The sequence below is a fragment of the Amia ocellicauda genome, unplaced genomic scaffold (assembly GCF_036373705.1).
Source record: "Amia ocellicauda isolate fAmiCal2 unplaced genomic scaffold, fAmiCal2.hap1 HAP1_SCAFFOLD_32, whole genome shotgun sequence".
Taxonomy (NCBI): domain Eukaryota; kingdom Metazoa; phylum Chordata; class Actinopteri; order Amiiformes; family Amiidae; genus Amia; species Amia ocellicauda.
Window position 1 is genome coordinate 591604 of NW_027102887.1, and position 20243 is coordinate 611846.

The window sequence follows — 20243 nt, forward strand, 5'->3', positions numbered from 1 at the left end:
AGTTGAATTTTAATTAGTTTTTCCCTTTTGTATAATTAGTGTAGTGCTACATTTAGTCTTTGTTTTTAAATAAATTTGACAATTTATATCTTTGGAATTGGTGTCTGCGTCCAATTATTACAGAAATTGAGTTCTACAAGACTCCAGGATTCGTGATAAGGTGATACTATGAATTCACTTCTTTAATTGAAATGTATAAGTGTACCTTACGCTACATATATGTATGTATGTATGTATGTATGTCCAATTGCTTTGACAATACAAATGAATTGAATTGAGAGGGAGAGAGAGAGAGAGAGAGAGAGAGAGAGAGACAGACAGACAGACAGACTGACAAACAGAAAAACAGACAGACACAGACACACACACACACAGAGCCAGCCAGCCAGCCAGCTCAGCGATGACATCACGAGCCTCTCTCAGCTGACTGCTATGACATCACAGAGCACGTACATTCCGTTGCTTGCCGTCTGTCAACCACTCAGTCACTGCCAGCCAGACTGGCTGGCTGGCTTGATGGGGGGGCTGCTTGCTGCTGCTGCGTTCCTTAGCAAGCTTATTTGCTTGACCGGCCTTCCTACTCCTCTGCCCACATGCCCACCTATGCCCGATCTGCTGTTCACCTGGATCACAGCTCCGCCCCAACAAGGCAGAGCCCCCCAAGAATGGTACAAACTCACCCACGATCCCCTCCACGGAAAGCTTTAGCAAAAGGCAAAAGCGTTATACGTAATGAAGAGGAACCCGAGTCCAAGACGCATCCGACCAGCCATACATATTTGTGTGTATTAAAGATCACATTTTCTTACATTTAGTTTTTCTGTACTTTATTACATCTTATTGTGATTTATAAAAGTATTGTTTCTTTTCCATATGTATGTATGTATGTGTGTGTGTGTGTGTGTGTCTGTCTCTGTGTGAAAGTTAGTGTGTGTGTCTGTACGTGTGTGTGCCTGTCTCTGTGTGAAAGTGTGTGTGTGTGTGTGTGTGTGTGTATATGTCTCTCTGTGAAAGTGTGTGTGTGGGTGTGACAGTGTGTGTGAGTGTCTGTCTGTCTGTCTGTCATGTAACTCGCACATCTGTGAGGGCACCATTTTTGCAGAAGAGATGTACACATTTTGGAGCAACATATGCTGCCATCCAGACATCATCTTTTCCAGTGACGTCCCTGCATTTTCAAACAGATCACATTTTATTACACTTTGTTTATCTGTACTTTATTACATCTTATTGTGATTTATACTTGTAATGTTTCTTTTCCATATATATGTATGTACAGTGGGGGAAAAAAGTAATTGATACCCTGCTGATTTTGTACGTTTGCCCACTGACAAAGAAATGATCAGTCTATAATTTTAATGGTAGGTGTATTTTAGCAGTGAGAGACAGAATAACAACAAGAAAATCCAGAAAAATGCATTTCAAAAAAGTTATAAATTGATTTGCATGTTAATGAGGGAAATAAGTATTTGACCCATTTTCAATACCCTGGCTTAGGGTTCTCACCCATGATTTGACGGTACATGGCCCCGTCCATCGTCCCTTTGATGCGGTGCAGTTGTCCTGTCCCCTTAGCAGAAAAACAGCCCCAAAGCATAATGTTTCCACCTCCATGTTTGACGGTGGGGATGGTGTTCTTGGGGTCATTCCTCCTCCTCCAAACACGGCGAGTTGAGTTGATGGCAAACAGCTTGATTTTGGTCTCATCTGAGACCACTTTCACCCAGTTCTCCTCTGAATCATTCAGATGTTCATTGGCAAACTTCAGACGGGCCTGTACATGTGCTTTCTTGAGCAGGGGGACCTTGCGGGGGCGCTGCAGGATTTCAGTCCTTCATGGCGTAGTGTGTTACCAATTGTTTTCTTGGTGACTATGGTCCCAGCTACCTTGAGATCATTAACAAGATCCTCCCATGTAGTTCTGGGCTGATTCCTCACCGTTCTCATGATCATTGAAACTCCACGAGGTGAGATCTTGCATGGAGCCCCAGACTGAGGGAGACTGACAGTTATTTTGTGTTTCTTCCATTTGCGAATAATCGCACCAACTGTTGTCACCTTCTCACCAAGCTGCTTGGTGATGGTCTTGTAGCCCATTCCAGCCTTGTGTAGGTCTACAATCTTGTCCCTGACATCCTTGGACAGCTCTTTGGCCATGGTGGAGAGTTTGGAATCTGATTGATTGATTGCTTCTGTGGACAAGTGTCTTTTATACAGGTAACGAGCTGAGATTAGGAGCACTCCCTTTAAGAGAGTGCTCCTAATCTCAGCTCGTTACCTGTATGAAAGACACCTGGGAGCCAGAAATCTTGCTGATTGATAGGGGATCAAATACTTATTTCCCTCATTAACATGCAAATCAATTTATAACTTTTTTGAAATGCGTTTTTCTGGATTTTCTTGTTGTTATTCTGTCTCTCACTGCTAAAATACACCTACCATTAAAATTATAGACTGATCATTTCTTTGTCAGTGGGCAAACGTACAAAATCAGCAGGGGATCAAATACTTTTTTCCCTCACTGTATGTATGTATGTATGTATGTATGTAAGTGTGTGTGTGTCTGTCTCTGTGTGAAAGTGTGTGTGTGTGTCTGTCTGTGAAAGTGATTGTGTGTGAAAGTGTGTGTGTCTGTCTGTCTGTCTGTGAAAGTGTGTGTGTGTGTGTGTGTGTGTGTGCGTGTGTCTGTCTGTGAAAGTGTGTGTTTGTGTGTGTGTGGGTGTGACAGTGTGTATGAGTGTCTGTCATGTAACTCGCACATCTGTGAGGGCACCATTTTTGCAGAAAGAGATGTACACATTTTGGAGCAACATATGCTGCCATCCAGACATCGTCTTTTCCAGGGACGTACCTGCATTTTTCAGCAGGATAACGCCAAACCACATTCTGCCCAGATTTCAAGCGCATGGTTGCATAGGCAGAGAGTGCGGGTGCTAGCATGGCCTGCCTGCAGTCCTGACCTGTCTCCGAATTGAGAATGTGTGGCGCACTATGAAGTGCAAATTAAGACAACGAAGGCCCTGTGCAGTTGCGCAGCTGAGGAAATGCATAATGGATGAATGGGGGAAAATCCCGCTTGCTAAACTTAACCAAGTGGTGTCTTCAGTGCCCAAGTGCTTAATAAGTGTTATTAAAAGAAAAGGTGATGTTACATAGTGGTAAACAGTCGACTGTCCCAACTTTCTTGGTTTCTTTTCACTGCTAATGAGATGCTGTAGAGTGAGTTAGTTATATTGCTTTCAGGAGCTCTAATCGTATTGATGAGTTCATGCAGCATTTGTAATTGAATTTCAAAAAGAAATCTTTGCTGTCTGGCCTGTGTGTATGAGATGTACTCTGTCAATCTTTGGCTAACAACTGAAACATTGGTAGAACAGAAATGGCAACATAAAAAAGAAAAGTACATTTTAAAAGAGCACATTAAATAGGATGAATATACAGTTTTTTACAATCACTTTGTCACTAATTTCAGAACCTTGATGTCATTTTTCAAAACTCTAGACACAAAACTCAAAACGGTCATCACTTGTAACACAGGCTGTCCAATGTTCAAAACATTGCATTGTGCATTCATATCTTTAAAGAAACCTTGCACTTGCAGACTTGTTGGTTCAAATAACTCATTTATCATGAAATACCATAGTAACATAGTAACACAGAAGATACCGATAGTTTCACTGTGTAGTTGTTCGTACAATCATTAAATATTGTAGTACAAAATATGTGATACATGTTTCATTATGGTACTACACATAAATACATCACTGTAAAAGGACTAGTAGAGAGAATACTACAGACACAGTGGAATCATTGAACAAAATCTGAAATGTATTGATGCAATACAATCAAATCACACCATAGGTTTCTTTGAATCCATGCAACAATAATTAGCTACAAAAAAGAACAAAACTACAGTAAAATGTCAACTGCAGTGTTCCTCACCTGGCTTAGTGTAAAAAGCAAAACAAAGGATTGATTACTGTACTTCTTAATTTCCATCAGCCCTGTGTTCAGGTTCAGGTTCTCACAACCATTTTTCACAAGAGGCATCTTGAAACTGAACATACCTGAACATACTCAGTCATCAGCTGCTTCACTCTGTCTGCATTTCTTTCAAAAGGCACACTATACTCTGTGCTACACATTGGTATGCAGTATACAGTCATTTGACAATTGAGAGTAGCCTAATGTTTAGTGCATGCTGAAGACTTGCCGCTTCTCAGTACGGACATTTCTGATGATTGAGGCCACAGTTGATCCTGAGTTGATTCTGAGGTTTGATTGAATCATTGTAGCTGCCTCAGTCATGGTCATGCCATGATTTACAACATGTTCTACAACTATTTCTCGGATTTCACTGGACACTATTTGCTGTTGCTGCCGCTGTCTGGTCCGTGGCCTTGTCCTCTACCACGTTCCCCCAACACCTCTCAAATGAGGCCCATGGCTGCCTCTCTGGTGAGGCCTAAGCCCTCCTCTATGACGAGGCCCACGACCACCTCTCAGAAGGGGTGCATGTCCCCTTCCATTCCTTTGACCACCACGTCTTCCTCCTCCCACTGCTTGACCTCTATTGTGACCTGGATGACCTGCCGGCTCCATGTTATCACTGTGTTGCTCGGGTGGATAGCACTCATTTCACTCGATACTCGTACCACAATGTGAAATCAATCATCAATAACCAGTTGGCAGTATTGGAAAAGCAATTACAAGGGCCTGCATACATACAGTAATGTCAAATCTGATGTGGAAGAACAATCATCTTCAACCAGGTTGGAGCGTTAGTTGCAATGCCTTTAATACACGCAGCGTGGAGAGGAACAGTGACTCAAGAAGATCCCAAAGTCGCTCTGCCTTCATTTTAACAGTCAGAGCTTTTATACACAAAAATCAAAGAGCTGGTTATAATCAGAAAGTCATTACTATGTTATCTTAAAAGTTAGCTAAGCAGAATTTATATCATTATAGGACAGAGTTCATAGATCAACACATGGATTAGGGAGCAGGCACTTCAATCATACTGTTTGACATTGTCTCCAAGATTCTCATCGTAAATAACAAGCAGAAATCAAACTACCTTCTGGCCTGACCTTCTAGCTTGACCTTATCTTTCTTAAGTATACAAGAGAGAAAAACAGGTATTAGAGAAAGAATTTCTAACTTTCCTTCCACACTGAAAACATGGTGTGGAAAAGTGCTACATGATGATGAATGATGATGAAATATTACATCCATAGATAATGTAGTCCAACTGGTTCATGCTCTCGGTTATTGGTGTCAATGGATCTCATTATCCTGAAACTTTCATGATCGAAACATGGAATACTGTTCGTCAGTTTCCATAAAACTATGAATTAAGAGTAATGCAACAGTCACTTATCATTTTGAGCAGCTGTATCAATTGATAGTTAGATCTTTGTAATGAAATGAATAGACAGTGATCTCAGATGTAATGTGTGAATTGCATTTTGAAATGGTAATACTTTGACGTTAAGTTGTATCATTTTAGTTCAATGAACAAATGATCTGAGGTTGATGTGTATTGTATCCAAGCAATTGAAAAATGTGCATTTTGATCATCGGGTGTGAGTTTTGTGTCTAGAGTTTTGAAAAATGACATCAAGGTTCTGAAATGAGTGCCAAAGTGATTGTAAAAAAGTGTAATATCAGGGGACAGTGGCTATTACTGATCTGGCCTTCCGTGGCCTCTGTATTAATGTAACAGGTCACATTGTATGTGTACACTGATACTTGATAGTATAATATAGTACAAGTAAAAAACATACATAGGTATCATAGAAGTATTTTGCAGAAATGATTATGGATACTTATCAAAATGGAGAGGAAATGCTAAATCCAGTCTCCCCAGGCTGAGCTTCTATTGCTACACCTGCTAAGTGGCTGCTGGCCCCACTATATGGATAGAGCCACACCAAGTACAAGAGTCTCCCCATTGCTATTTATATCTCCCTATCCAGTCTTCTATACGTGTCAGGTATACAAGTGTGTGTGTGTGTGTGTGTGTGTGTGTGTGTCTGTCTGTCTGTCTGTCTGTGAAAGTGTGTGTGTGTGTGTGTGTGTGAAAGTGTGTGTGAGTGTCTGTCTGTCTGTCTGTCATGTAACTTGCACATCTGTTAGGGCACCATTAATGCAGAGATGTACACATATTGTTTATTTTCCATATATATGTATGTATGTATGTATGCATGTCCAATTGCTTTGACAATACAAATGCACTGAATTGAGACAGAGAGAGAGAGAGAGAGAGAGAGAGAGAGGTGCTAAGGCACATTTGTAACATAAATTAGGGAACATTTGAAACATGCTTAGGGAACATTCATAAGAACATAAGAACATAAGAAAGTTTACACACGAGAGGAGGCCATTCGACCCATCATGCTCGTTTGGTGTCCATTAATATCTAAGTGATCCATGGATCCTATCCAGTCTATTTTTAAATGTTCCCAAACTTTCAGCTTCTACCACTTTCCATCTTGAATGCCTTGAAGCCCAATTTCCATTTGTTGTCCCCTGGTGCGTGTGTCCCTGCTGATCTGGAAAAGCTCCTCTGGTTTGAGGAACCTTTCATGATTTTGAAGACTTGGATCAAGTCCCCACGTAATCTCCTCTGTTCCAGGGTGAAAAGGTTCAGTTCCCTCAGTCTCTCTGAGTAGGACTTTCCCTTCAGACCTGGAATAAGTCTGGTTGCTCTCCTCTGAACTGTCTCTAAAGCAGCAATATCCTTCTTGAAGTGTGGTGCCCAGAACTGTACACAGTATTCCAGATGAGGTCTAGCGCATTGTACAGTCTTAACATTACTTAAATTCTACACTTTTGACGATATACCCTAGCATTCTGTATGCCTTTTGTATTGCTTCCCCACATTGTTTGGATGGAGAAAGTGAATCCACATAGATTCCTAGGTCTTTCTCATGCATTACTTCATCTAGATCTGTACCTCCCATAGTGTAATTATAGTGGACATTTTTGTTTTACTGCATGTATTACCTTGCACTTGTCCACATTGAATTTCATTTGCCAGGTGTCAGCCCACAACTGAATTTATCTAAGTTCCTCTGAATAGCATGTGCTGCCAAGATTGTATCTGCTAAGCCACCTATTTTAGTATCATCTGCAAATTTGACAAGGTTGCTAAGTATCCCAGAGTCCAGATCATTAATATAGATTAGAAAAAGCAAAGGCCCTAGTACTGATCCCTGTGGAACTCCACTAACAACCTCACTCCAGTTAGAAGTGACTCCTCTAATCTGTTTCCTATACATCAACCAGTTCATAATCCATCTACTTACATGACCCTGAATGCCTACAGCTTCCAATTTGAGGATCAGTCTTTGGTGTGGAACCTTATCAAAAGCTTTTTGGAAATCTAAGTATATCATATCATATGCTTTCACGTGATCTACAGCTGCAGTTGCATGTTCAAAAAAATGTATTAAGTTAGTAAGACATGATCTGCATCGTCTAAACCCATGTTGACTATCTCCAAGAATATGGTTTTCATTGAGATGCTCCTCTATTTTCTGTCTAATCATTTTTTCCAACATTTTACAGGTGATGCAGGTGAGACTGATTGGTCTGTAATTTCCTGGCTCAGTTTTGTCCCCTTTCTTGTGGATTGGTATGAAATTTGCTGTCTTCCAGTCAGTGGGAACATCCCCTGTTCTATGTGTCATTTGAAATAATCGAGTTAACGGCCTATACATAATTTCCCTCATTTCTTTAAGTACTGTTGGAAATATCCCATCTGGCCCAGGTGATTTGTTTGATTTTAATTCTGCTAGTCCCTTTAGTACCTCCTCCTCATTTATCCTGATCTCTCTTAGGGTTTGACTGGATTGATTGTCAACCTGTGGCATGTCATCTGTTTTTTCTTTTGTACAAACCTCTGTGAAATACTCATTTAGAATATTTGCCACATCTTGTTCGTTTTCCAAGATACCTCCATTTTTGCCCTTTATCTGTTTCACCTCCTCCTTAATTGACCGCTTGCTGTTGTAATTTTGAAAAAAGCTCATTGCATTGGTTGTAGCTCCAAGAGCTATGTTTCTTTCTATTTCCCTCTTTGCTTTCCTGATCCCTTTCTTAAGATCTCTTTGCAGCTCAACATATTCTATGTATTCTATATGTATGTGTGGAAGGAAAGTTAGAAATTCTTTTCTCACAACTGTTTTTCTCTCTTGTATACTTAAGAAAGATAAGGTCAAGCTAGAAGGTCAGGAGGCCATAAGGTATTTTGATTTCTCTTTGTTATTTACAATGAGAACCTTGGAGACAATGTCAAACAGAATGACCTACGTGCCTGTTCCCTAATACCATGTATAGACCTATGAACTCTGTTCGATAATGATATATGTTCTGCTTAGTTAGCCTTTAAGATAACATAGTAATGACTTTCTAGCATGTATGTATGTATGTATATATATATATATATATATATATATAATATATATATATATATATATGTATGAATGTATGTATGTCCAATTGCTTTTGACAATACAAATGAATTGAGAGGGAGAGAGAGAGAGAGAGAGACAGACAGACAGACAGACTGACAAACAGAAAAACAGACACACACACAAACACACACACACACAGAGCCAGCCAGCCCGCCAGCCAGCCAGTCAGCCAGCCAGCTCAGCGATGACATCACGAGCCTCTCTCAGCTGACTGCTATGACATCACAGAGCACGTACATTCCGTTGCTTGCCGTCTGTCAACCACTCAGTCACTGCCAGCCAGACTGGCTGGCTGGCTGGATGTGGGGGCTGCTTGCTGCTGCTGCGTACCTTAGCAAGCTTATTTGCTTGACCGGCCTTCCTACTCCTCTGCCCACATGCCCACCTATGCCTCTACTCCAAGATACTTATACAATAGAAAAACTATGGTAATAATAATATAGCCCAAGACAAAAAATATTAATCTTTCTAGACTGTATTAAAGTTCAGCACTTCGGAAAAATAGAATTATTTTGTATTTCAATAAAACAAAAATTATTACTGCTATCCACACACCCAACCAATGTAAATGTCACGGACGGTGTTAATTAGCTCCTTAATCACCATTACTTATTATATTTATATTTCACTTCACTTTATGCAATATGGCTTGTGTATTTTGTTTGGTTCTATATTGCCATTATTTTGTGTGTTGATTATCTTTCACTTTATTGTTTAATTTGTTATTCACTTAGTATTATTTTGATTGTTTGCACGCGTGCCTTATTATTTTTGTTTCTTCTTTCTTTCACAACTCACCTGGGTCCACCTGCACTCTTCACACGCGTCCCCACTTAATCACCCTGCCCTGGGAGAGGAGAGGATTATCTGCTGTAGTCCACTTTCCAATGTGGGAGGTCTCTGCGGCTCATATCTCATTCAATTATTTATTCATTTATCCTACATCAAGTTTATTTATTTTCCCACGTTTCATTCAATCACCATCAGAAGCTCTCTGTGCTAAAAGTGGCAGCACATTTGTCTCACACACATCAAACTCGCCTTTTCCTGCTTCCCAAGCCTTATCAACTTACTCAGACCCTCGTCAACTTACTCAAACCCTCTTCAACTTTGGTTAACATTGCTCTGCATTCTAACAGCTATTCTTTCTCCTATTCTTAATTTCTTACAAGAAATGTATTCAGGTTTTTTTATCAATATGTTTTATTTATATTTATACAGATGTCACTCCATTATTCGTTTATTGAAGTCATATATGTACCTAACAAAATATTAGCCAATAGGCCATTGATCTCAATAATGATTCCCATAATCCTAGGACACCTTCTCTTTTACTCTTCCTTTCCATTCTTACTTTTCTCCTGTAAAGCATTTTATATTACTTGAGCTTACTTATTCTATAGTTGTAATCTTATACTTCTGCGGTATCTTACCCTTTTCCTACATCACTCATCTTAAAACCATGGTCTACTTTGACTTTCATTTCAGGTATTATATGCTAGGCACCAATAACCAAACATTTTCTGAAAGACTGTAACATGTCACCAGACTGTTTACATTCTCCTGCTTTCACAGGCTGTCAGGGCTGCACCAGGCTCTCTTCTAGCCTTTCGTTTCCTTGAATTTGACTTTTGACAGAGCTTGTCCATAACATGATGTTTAACATACAAATTCTGGTTCTTCTTGTGGAGACACCATGACTATTTATGTATTACTATTATTATCCATCTGTTTATTCAATGTATATTTTGGATTACTTTTCTTATAATAGTCTTTCTTTCTGATTTCTGATGCTTGAGGCACTCTGTATAGAGCCAAAGATCCTCATGAATATGATAAATCTGTTGTTACATTTTTAAATATAATTCTAAAATGATTGCCAAAACATAGACATTTACCTTATATCACCTTCAAACTATACATATTCATAAACACACAAAGCACATACACATTGATATCTAAAGATAATTCAGATATCCGATCTGTGGCATGTTTTATTGACCCTGCAGTGTCTCAAACAGCCCTTATAACTTATTATTTAAGCTTATGATTATTTAGAATAAAATGTCAAATAATCCCACTCGATTATTTCATTATTTCACTATCTCAGTTTTCTTGATCCATTGTGAAAAAGTTCTGTTATTTCCTCCTCATCTGTAGAGGCTACATTAGCCCACTCCCCGGTCTGATATTCTCGTAGTAACTGTATCCAAATGTTGGGCGGACATTTAGCCTTCACGATGATGTGTACATCGTGCGGGTGAAGGAGGTGAATAACCATCTTTTCATCTAGAATATCCCAAAAAGTTGTGTTACCCTGGTTTGGTTTTAATTTTGGGAGGGACGCCCATATCATTTCTTTTTCTCCTGGGGAGAAGGGGACATGGGTTTTAGTCGTATAGACTATTGATTGACCTTCCTCTTTACTCTGTCTAGTTTTGACTTGCATGGGTGCAGCTGGGACCGTTTTCAGAGCGGTCAGATCTGGATACAATGTATTATTATAACCAAAATCAGTGATTGATTTATATTCCGGATTATATGGGGGAGGAGTGCTAGCAAAACCTCCTTTTTCATATTCCCATGCTTTGCGATCTAAATCATCCCAATCGGGCCTGTCGTCCTCGGAGTGATCTGTGTCGCGACGCGCTCCTAACACGGCAGCACATCGCGCACCTACACCTTCACCTTTTCTGACCACTTTTCTTGCCCTTCTAATTTGCCTTGTAGTTCTATTAATTCTATCGTATTTTTCACAACTTCTGCTCTCAATTCACATTACTGTTTATGATGATCTTCCATTTCTGTTATTTTCTTTTCTTGATTCTCACCAACCTGACACAATATCACAATTCCTTTCTCTGTCTTATCTGGTTGTTGTTGCTTCCACCAGTCCCGGTGCTCCTTCGGAGACCAGTCTTTCTCCCAACTTCCTTCCAACATTTTCTTCTCTACATTCTGTTTTTTTATTTCTCAAAAAACCAATAATGCTGGTGTCACTCACTGTGACGATTTATCTGAAATATTACATTATTATATATTATATTATGTATATATATTATAATAAAAACAAACACTCCAGTAAGGTACGGACACCCGTACATGACACTGGCTAAGGTAAGGGAACCCATAAACAACCATAAGCACCCCCGGACCTAGGACAGACTGTAACTTGCTAACTTGCTAACTGTTTTGTTTGCTTCACATCGTTTGCTGCTAGTTGCATGCCAAACGAGTTCGTTCTGTCCAAAATATAAGCTTTTTTCTTCTAATAAACTCAATAAAAATACAGTGCACTAGCAACTATTTCCCTTTCAAAAGTTGTAGTCCCGTTTCAGTTAAAACAAAATGTGTTCTTCAAACAAAGAAAATACTTGTGTTTCTTTTCCCTCTTTACCTGCTCTTATCACAAAGCTTCTCAACACAATCTCAGGTGCAGGTGCACTCTGCGCTATCCTTTGCCCGAGCTTTGTCCAGGAAAACTCACTGTAGCCATCTTAGTTCAACACGGGCTCTCCTTACCTGCGAGTCACACGGGTCCAGTTCACTTTGCAAGTGAACAATCTCTTCTCAGAAACAATAAGGAAACTTGGAAAGAAACACAATCCCAGGTCGGTGTTAAAAAAAGTTCTTTGTTTTCATATTAAAAGAAAACATTTGTATTTTCTCTGCACACTTCACAGCTCCAATTAGCACACTCAACTAATCCCTGCCCCCCTCAGAACCGTCACTAAAGAAAGGTACTCACAGTCATTTTAAATATGACATCCTGTAGTGTTTGTTTTCAAAATATGATCTTATTATCACTTGAACCAAATAAATCCTTTGACCCACTAATACCAAATTACAGTTATGGGGGCCACAGATGTGATTTGAAAATACGATCTTCCATGTCTTTCTGTTGTGTTTTGACCTGGGGATCTGTAATTGTCCAAGTGGCTACTGCACATGTACTTATTTAATATTAAATGTGTTATTTAATTAGGCTTGGTTCTGGTGAGCATGTACAAGACGTCAGCTTTTTAAATAACTGTGTGTATTGGATCATACACATTTTAGAAATACTCTCTCAAACTTCCCGCATTGGTACCTCACCAGGGAGGTAGAAAACAGCAATAGCATTGAAAAAGTGTGATTGTAGTTCTGCTCTTCTGCAATATATTTCTACAATATCTTTAACATCTTCTTTAACATTGTTTTAAAGGCTGGGACCAATATGGTGGAATATCTCCAACACACGGACATTGAGAGACTCGACCCCTTTGTGCTGCTGCTCAGAGACCAACTCTCAGTTGTCTCTGAGTAGGCTATGGATCAACTTCCTTTCCTAATATGAAGGAGACCATGGATACAAAACCTATGAAAAACAGGTGATTATTGTTATTCTTCTCATTATAAACTACTTAATACATCTCTCCCATAAAGTACAACAGGATAGTGGTGACGTCATTCAGGATTGGATTGCCATTGGTCAAAAGCCCTCTGAGAGAAATTGTGTGGCGACACTGCACACTCTTAGAAGAAATTGTTCTGCACAGAACCATAAAGGGTTCCTCGAGTAATCGCTCTGGTGGATCCCTTTATGGTTCTATGTAGAACCCCTTCAAAGGGGTTACATGAAGAACCCCCAAACATAGCGTTCTACACAGAACCATTCGTTTTAAAATGTTATATATAGAACCCATTCAAAAGGGGGACACGTGCTATACCTGAATTTGTTTTCCAAATACAATCTTTAAAAAATGTATGAGTTCATATATACAAACACACATACACAACGTAAAAATCGCACTACTAGTGAAGTAACTTCATTTACATTATATGCCACAACTCCTCAATTTGGAACGCAAAAACAAGACATCTGATGTAAAAGTGTAAACTAATTACGAACAGCACTTTTGATTTTTATCTTCAATTCAGGGGCTACTTATTCGAACAGTAAACTGTATTCTCTCTTCAGAGTGACTGGAATGTTTTTGCCTACATTCAACTTAAATATGAAAGTTTCCAAAAACGGCATAGTTTTCTTTAAGGCTATTCAATGCCAAACACAAAATTCTCTCTGCTTTCAGTGCTTGTCCTTCAGCACAATTACACAGGTTCATGATGTTCTCATTTCAATACATTGTTTTCTTATTTAAACTATTTGACTTTGAGCTTACATTGAGAATAAAATCACTTTTGCAAGTAAAACCTGGCCAAGAAAGGAAGCAGCACTACAATAAAACAATACACAGAATACAAAGCAGTTCCTTCAAAAGTGAAAGTGATAAAGAGTGATGTCTGTCAGTAAATTACGTTGAGATACATATTGGTTATTTTGAATTAGGAGTCCAACTTCAATAACTTCTATTAACAAGCCAAAATACAGATCAGAATTACGGGTAATTGAAAATAATATGTAGCGCCTAGGTAAGCTTGGATGTGTTCAGAGAAACACTAAAAACGGACCTTCCTCACACCCGTCTTGTTGAGGTGGACGTGGTCATACCGGTGATGTGGCTGGATGTCTCAGTGGTGTGCCAGGTGGACGTTGGGGAGGAGGGCACATCTTCGGGATACTTCTGCGTTGATGGCCTGGATGATGTGCAGGGGCACGTCTGTGCGGGGCAGCAGTGTGGAGATGGTGATTTTGGCAGTTTGGAATTCCTCTGTGGCTTTCTTTGCCACCTGTCTCAGGGCTGAGGCCACATCGCCCCTGCGGGCACTCAGGTCGTTAGTGCCGGTGTGGATGAGGATGTGTTTGACCTGGCACAGCCTCCTCTTGGAGAGCAGCTCCAGGGCTCTCTGTGCTGTCGGGCACCAAAGCTTTTTCACTTTTCGCCCAGGGAAGAGGCGCCTCTCATCCAGGAACTTCCCATTGGAGTCGCTCAGAATGACCACCTCTGTGTTGACCTGCCACTCCGGGTTTTGCATCGGGAGTGGTGGGGGCAGCGGGTGTGTTTTAGGGGAGTGGCGTTTCAGGGGTTTGTGTATTAGTGGCAGGTCTGGTGATAGTGGGGGTGTCAGGAGTGGTGGGGAGTGTGGGTGGATCAGTGGGTGCGTCAGTGGGTGCGTCAGGGGTTGTAGGTGTTGTGGGGTCAGTGCAGTGCAGTCTCTGTGCTCCTCTCTTAGCTTCTCCAGCTGGCTCTGCAGGCTCCTCAGCTGGCTGTGCTGGGGTGTCCTGGTCAGCTCCTCCCTCGCTCTGTGCAGCTCCGTCCTCAGGGTTTGGCTCTGCTCCTCCTGGTCTCTCACTGCTGCTCTCAGCTTATGGATCTCAGCCTTGTGGTGCATCTTTAGTCCCTGAACTCCGCAAACTTCAGCTCCAGCACTGATAGGCATTCCTTTAGTGTTTTAATGTTGCTGGAGAGTTTTGGGGAGACAGGGGGGCAGTCTGTGGGAGATGGGGCACTGTCTGGCTCCGTGTGGCTGGGGGCAGACTGCAGGGTGGCCGGCTCTGGCTCGTGTTTCTCTACCTCAGTCTGCTGCTTTGAGGTGTGGAAGCCGAGAGATAATTGGTCCAGGCTGCTCTCGCTGTCCTGCACCATGATGGTCCCGTTGTGGTATACATTAAAAGTGAGCATCACACTGTCTGTGTCTTTCTCTACCAGCACTGAGATCTGCCTGCCTCTGCTAATGCCCCTCTTGTTGTTATTGGGGTATGTCTGGCACAGGGTTTTGTGAAAGGCGGTGTAGAACAGTAGATTGTTCTTGACCCTGTTTTCTCCTTTACCGGTGTAGTCTAGGATGAGGGTCTCAGGAGATGCTCTCATCACAGCTTGTTTGTAGTCCTTATAGCCTGTGCAGAGCGAATGTCTTCAGGGTATCGGATTTCAAAAGGCAGCTCTGCAGTCAGACTGCTGTTCGATAGATTTGTATCAGTCTCAGTGGCAGTTGGGCTCTCTCCTACTGTCACTCTATTCAAATCGGAGCTCTGCATTTTCATTGGCTGAGTCAACTACTGAGAATGCTTATTTATTTTATTAATACATATTTTTTTGTTTAATTATTTGTCTCTATAGGTGAAAGGTCTTACCTCCAATTCTTGTCTTCAGCTTTTCTTTTCTGACTTTTCTTCCTGAACTGTCTCTCTGCTTTCTTCTTTTTGTGTTTCTCTTAAAATTATTATTTTTTGAATACTTTTTCTATTCCATGTCTTCTGTGTATGTTTATAGTGCTATATATTCATTTGTAAATGACAAATTAAATCCGCTTATGTATAAAAACAAATGTTTTTTAGGAGCTCATATTCCTCTCTCTCTCTCTCTCTCTCTCTCTCTCTTTCTCTCTCTCCCTCTCAATTCAATTCATTTGTATTGTCAAAGCAATTGGACATACATACATATACATACATACATACATACATACATACATACATACATACATACATCTACACGGAAAATAAATAATAGAATTATGAATCACAATAAGATGTAATGAAGTACAGAAAATGAAAATGTAAAAAAATGTGATCTTTAATACATACAAATAAAGAAAATAGGTTTACTATTTCCAGATTCCTTTTTTGAAATACAATGACATGCATAACAAACAAGTATTTACATTATATTTACAGCCGGTGCTCGTGTGTCACTGTGTCCCTCAGGCTGTGGTAGGCGCTGACATATTGGGCAGCCAGGGTGGCTGTGTGTCCCTCCCCCAGGAGGACTGGCGTTTTTCTTTTTTCTCAGTTTTGTCACAGGTTGGGTGGGCATCCATTATGTTGTTACAGAATTTGTCCCTTATTTTGGGCTAAAGCTTTCCGTGGAGGGGAACGTGGATCAGTTTGTACCATTTTTGGGAGAATCTGCCTTGTTGGGGCGGAGCTGTGACCAGGTGAACAGCAGATCGGGCATAGGTGGGCATGTGGGCAGAGGAGTTGGAAGGCCGGTCAAGCAAATAAGCTTGCTAAGGTACACAGCAGTAGCAAGCATCCCCCACATCCAGCCAGCCAGCCAGTCTGGCTGGCAGTGACTGAGTGGTTGTCAGACGGCAAGCAACGGAATGTACGTGCTCTGTGATGTCATAGCAGTCAGCTGAGAGAGGCTCGTGATGTCATCGCTGAGCTGGCTGGCTGGCTGGCTCTGTGTGTGTGTGTGTATGTCTGTGTGTGTGTGTGTGTGTCTGTTTGTCTGTTTTTCAGTCTGTCTGTCTCTCTCTCTCTCTCTCTCTCTCTCTCTCTCTCTCTCCCTCTCAATTCAATTCATTTGTATTGTCAAAGCAATTGGACATACATACATGCATACATGCTAGAAAGTCATTACTATGTTATCTTAAAGGCTAACTAAGCAGAACATATATCATTATAGAACAGAGTCCATAGGTCTACACATGGTTTTAGGGAACAGGCACGTAGGTCATACCGTTTGACATTGTTTCCAAGGTTCTCATCGTAAATAACAAACAGAAATCAAACTAGCTTCTGGCCTGACCTTCTAGCTTGACTCTATCTTTCCGCCTTATATACTTGGTGAATAATTGAGGAAGTAGCACCAAGTGACCACATTAGGCTGCCTGAGGGTTTCTGGGGAGTGTAGTTGTCTAGGGTCGGTTTTCTTCCCTAGAGTGCAGACCTTGCAGCAGACCTGGCCTGACATGTCTGCCATGTATGACCCTGCCCCTTGGTTTGTCCCACATCCTCCCCCCCAGCTGCGACCCCATAGGTCGAGCGACAGCCGCAAAAAAGCATGCACCCGGGACAGCCCATCAACATTCCCCATGGCCTTCCCTGGCCTGTGCTGCAGGGTGAAATGAAAATGTTGGAGACTCAAAAACCACCTCATCACACGGGCATTCCTGTCTTTCGAACGATGCATCCAAGTGAGGGGGGCATGGTCAGTGATCAGGGTGAAGTGCCTGCCCAACAAATAGTATCGAAGACTGTCCAAAGCCCACTTCACTGCCAAACATTCTTCTTCAACTACCAAATAATTTATTTCATTGGATTCCAACTTTCTGCTAAGGAACAACACCGGGTGTTCGTGATCACCCATTCTTTGGGACAAAACCACTCCGATCCCCACCTCAGAGGCGTCCGTCTGGACTATAAATTCTTTCTGAAAGTCAGGTACCATTAAAACGGGGTTGCGGCAGAGCGCCTCCTGTAGGCTCCGGAAAGCCCGGTTTGCTGTATCACCCCATCTAACCATATTGGGTTCTGTAGCCTTAGTCATATCAGTCAGAGGGGCCGCTAAGGTAGCATAGTTGGGAATAAACCTCCGGTAATACCCAGTTAACCCTAAAAATGCCCTAACCTGCTTTTTATTGACAGGCCTAGGCCAAGAGTTTATGGCTTCAACCTTGGATATTTGGGGTTTCACCATACCCCTCCCTACTGTATAGCCCAAGTATTTGGCCTCTTCCAACCCCAAATTGCATTTGGTTGGATTAGCCATCAGGCCTGCTGCATGTATTGAATCCAATACCGCTTGGAGCTGAGACAAATGTGATTCCCAATCTGGACTGTGAATGACCACATCATCTAAATATGCTGCCGCATACGTCCTGTGTGGTCTAAGTATGTGGTCCATCAACCTTTGAAAGGTGGCAGGAGCACCATGCAGGCCAAAGGGCATCACTGTGTAGTGAAACAGACCATCTGGGGTTGCAAAGGCTGTTTTTTCTTTGGCACCCGGGGTCAAGGGAATCTGCCAGTAGCCCTTGGCTAAGTCAATAGTTGAAATATAGCGAGCATTCCCAATATTCTCTAACAATTCATCTACTCGGGGCATTGGGTATGCATCAAACTTTGAAATTTCATTAACCTTTCTAAAATCATTACAGAATCTCCAGGAGCCATCAGGTTTGGAAACCATGACTATAGGGCTGGACCACTCACTGTGGGATTCTTCAATAACCCCTGCCTCCAGCATTTCCTTAACCTCATTTCTAATAGTGTTCCTGCGAGCTTCTGGTACCCTGTAAGGCCTCATATTTACCTTCTTTCCTGGGAGAGACACAATGTTGTGAGAGACTAAATGGGTACGCCCCGGTATGCCTGAGAAAACTTCCCTATTACGTATTATCAAGTCGTTCACCTCCTTCAACTGGTCAGGTGACAAGGCAGCTGCAATATTCACCTTCGGTGTCCCTAGTGGCTGAGGGGGGTAAGTCAACATCAACACTTCCCTGTCCTTCCAGGCTTTTATTAAGTTGACATGATATATTTGTTCTGGGGGTCGGCGGCCGGGTTGCTGAACCTTATAGTTCACTTCCCGTATTCGCTCTATAATCTCATAAGGTCCCATCCACGTAGCCAGAAATTTACATTCTACAGTGGGAACCAACACCAACACCCTATCACCAGGCTGGAACACCCTCAGTGTAGCCTGACGATTATAGGCGAATTGTTGGTGTTCCTGTGCCTGCCTTAGGTGCTCTCTCACAATGGGAGTGACTGTGGCTATTCTCTCTTGCATAGCATTGATGTGCTCGACTACACTCCGGAAAGGAGTGGACTCGTGTTCCCACGTTTCACGGGCTATGTCTAATATCCCCCTGGGGTGCCTCCCATATAACAGTTCAAAAGGCGAAAAGCCCAGGGAAGCCTGTGGGACTTCCCTAATGGCAGACATCAAGTAGGGCAGCATGAATTCCCAATTTTTCCCATCCTTATCGATTACCTTTCTTAGCATGGACTTCAGGGTCCTATTAAATCTCTCAACCAACCCATCTGTTTGTGGGTGGTAGACTGATGTTCTCAACTGCTTAACCTGCAACAATTTACACAGATCGGTCATAACCTTAGACATAAAGGGTGTGCCCTGATCTGTTAATATCTCCCTCGGTATCCCCACCCTACTACACATCAACATTAGCTCTTTTGCAATACCTTTTGAAGCCATGGTCCGCAGTGGAATGGCTTCTGGGTACCTGGTGGCATAATCCAAAATAACCAGTATATACTGATGCCCTCTGGCTGATTTCGGGAGAGGTCCCACCACATCCATAGCTATCCTAGCAAAGGGGGTCTCTATGATGGGCAAAGGGACCAGTGGGCTTCTGAAGGCTGGTTTAGGAGCATGTAGTTGACATTCAGGACATGAGCTACAATGTTCTGTCACGTCTGCATGTACGCCTGGCCAGTAAAACCTCCTCAGGAGTCTATCCTTGGTTTTGTCCATCCCCAGATGTCCCCCCAGGATATGCCCATGTGCCAGATTGAGAACTGTTCGTCTGAATGGGGTGGGAACTAGCAATTGCTCCACAATGTCCACCCCTATCTTATTTACACGGTACAATAGGTCATTTTTTACCATAAAATAAGGATAAGCTGTTGGCGAGTCTGCAGTAGTCATAGGGGTCCCATTTACTACCTTCACATTTTCTTTAGCATAGTGTAGAGTGAGATCTCGCACCTGTGCGCTGCCAAAATCAGTGGGGAGTCCCTCTAACACTGACACTTCTACATTGTCAGCTTCAGGGGTCTCTATGAATGGATTCTCACCCACCCTGCTAGTGCTGGGTTCCTCACCCTCCATAGGGTCATCTACGTCACTACATTCCACCCCTATGTTTTCAGTTTAATTTTCCCCAACCAAAACCTTCACTGTCGACTCAACTGGAACCAGGTCTACTTTTAGCTCTAGTTGTGGGATCGAGGCAACTTCTGGCTTACAGTTTTCAGTGTGCATTTCCAATTTACTATGTTTTCTATCTAGTTTTCCAAAATTAGGAAAATATCGTCCCAGTATCACATCATATGGCATGTTGGGTACCACACCGACTTCGTAATCTAGTTTCCCGGCCTCTGTCTGTATGTTTACAAGGGCTGTGGGATAGGGG

At 41.8% G+C, this 20243-nt stretch overlaps 1 non-coding gene across 1 annotated transcript; it reads right to left on the reverse strand.

Moving 5' to 3' along the window:
• Nucleotides 1–637: 637 nt before the first annotated feature.
• Nucleotides 638–752, reverse strand: LOC136730539 (U5 spliceosomal RNA). The gene has a single exon (XR_010809333.1). It is a non-coding gene; the product is annotated as a U5 spliceosomal RNA (small nuclear RNA).
• Between the last annotated feature and the right edge of the window lie 19491 nt (nucleotides 753–20243).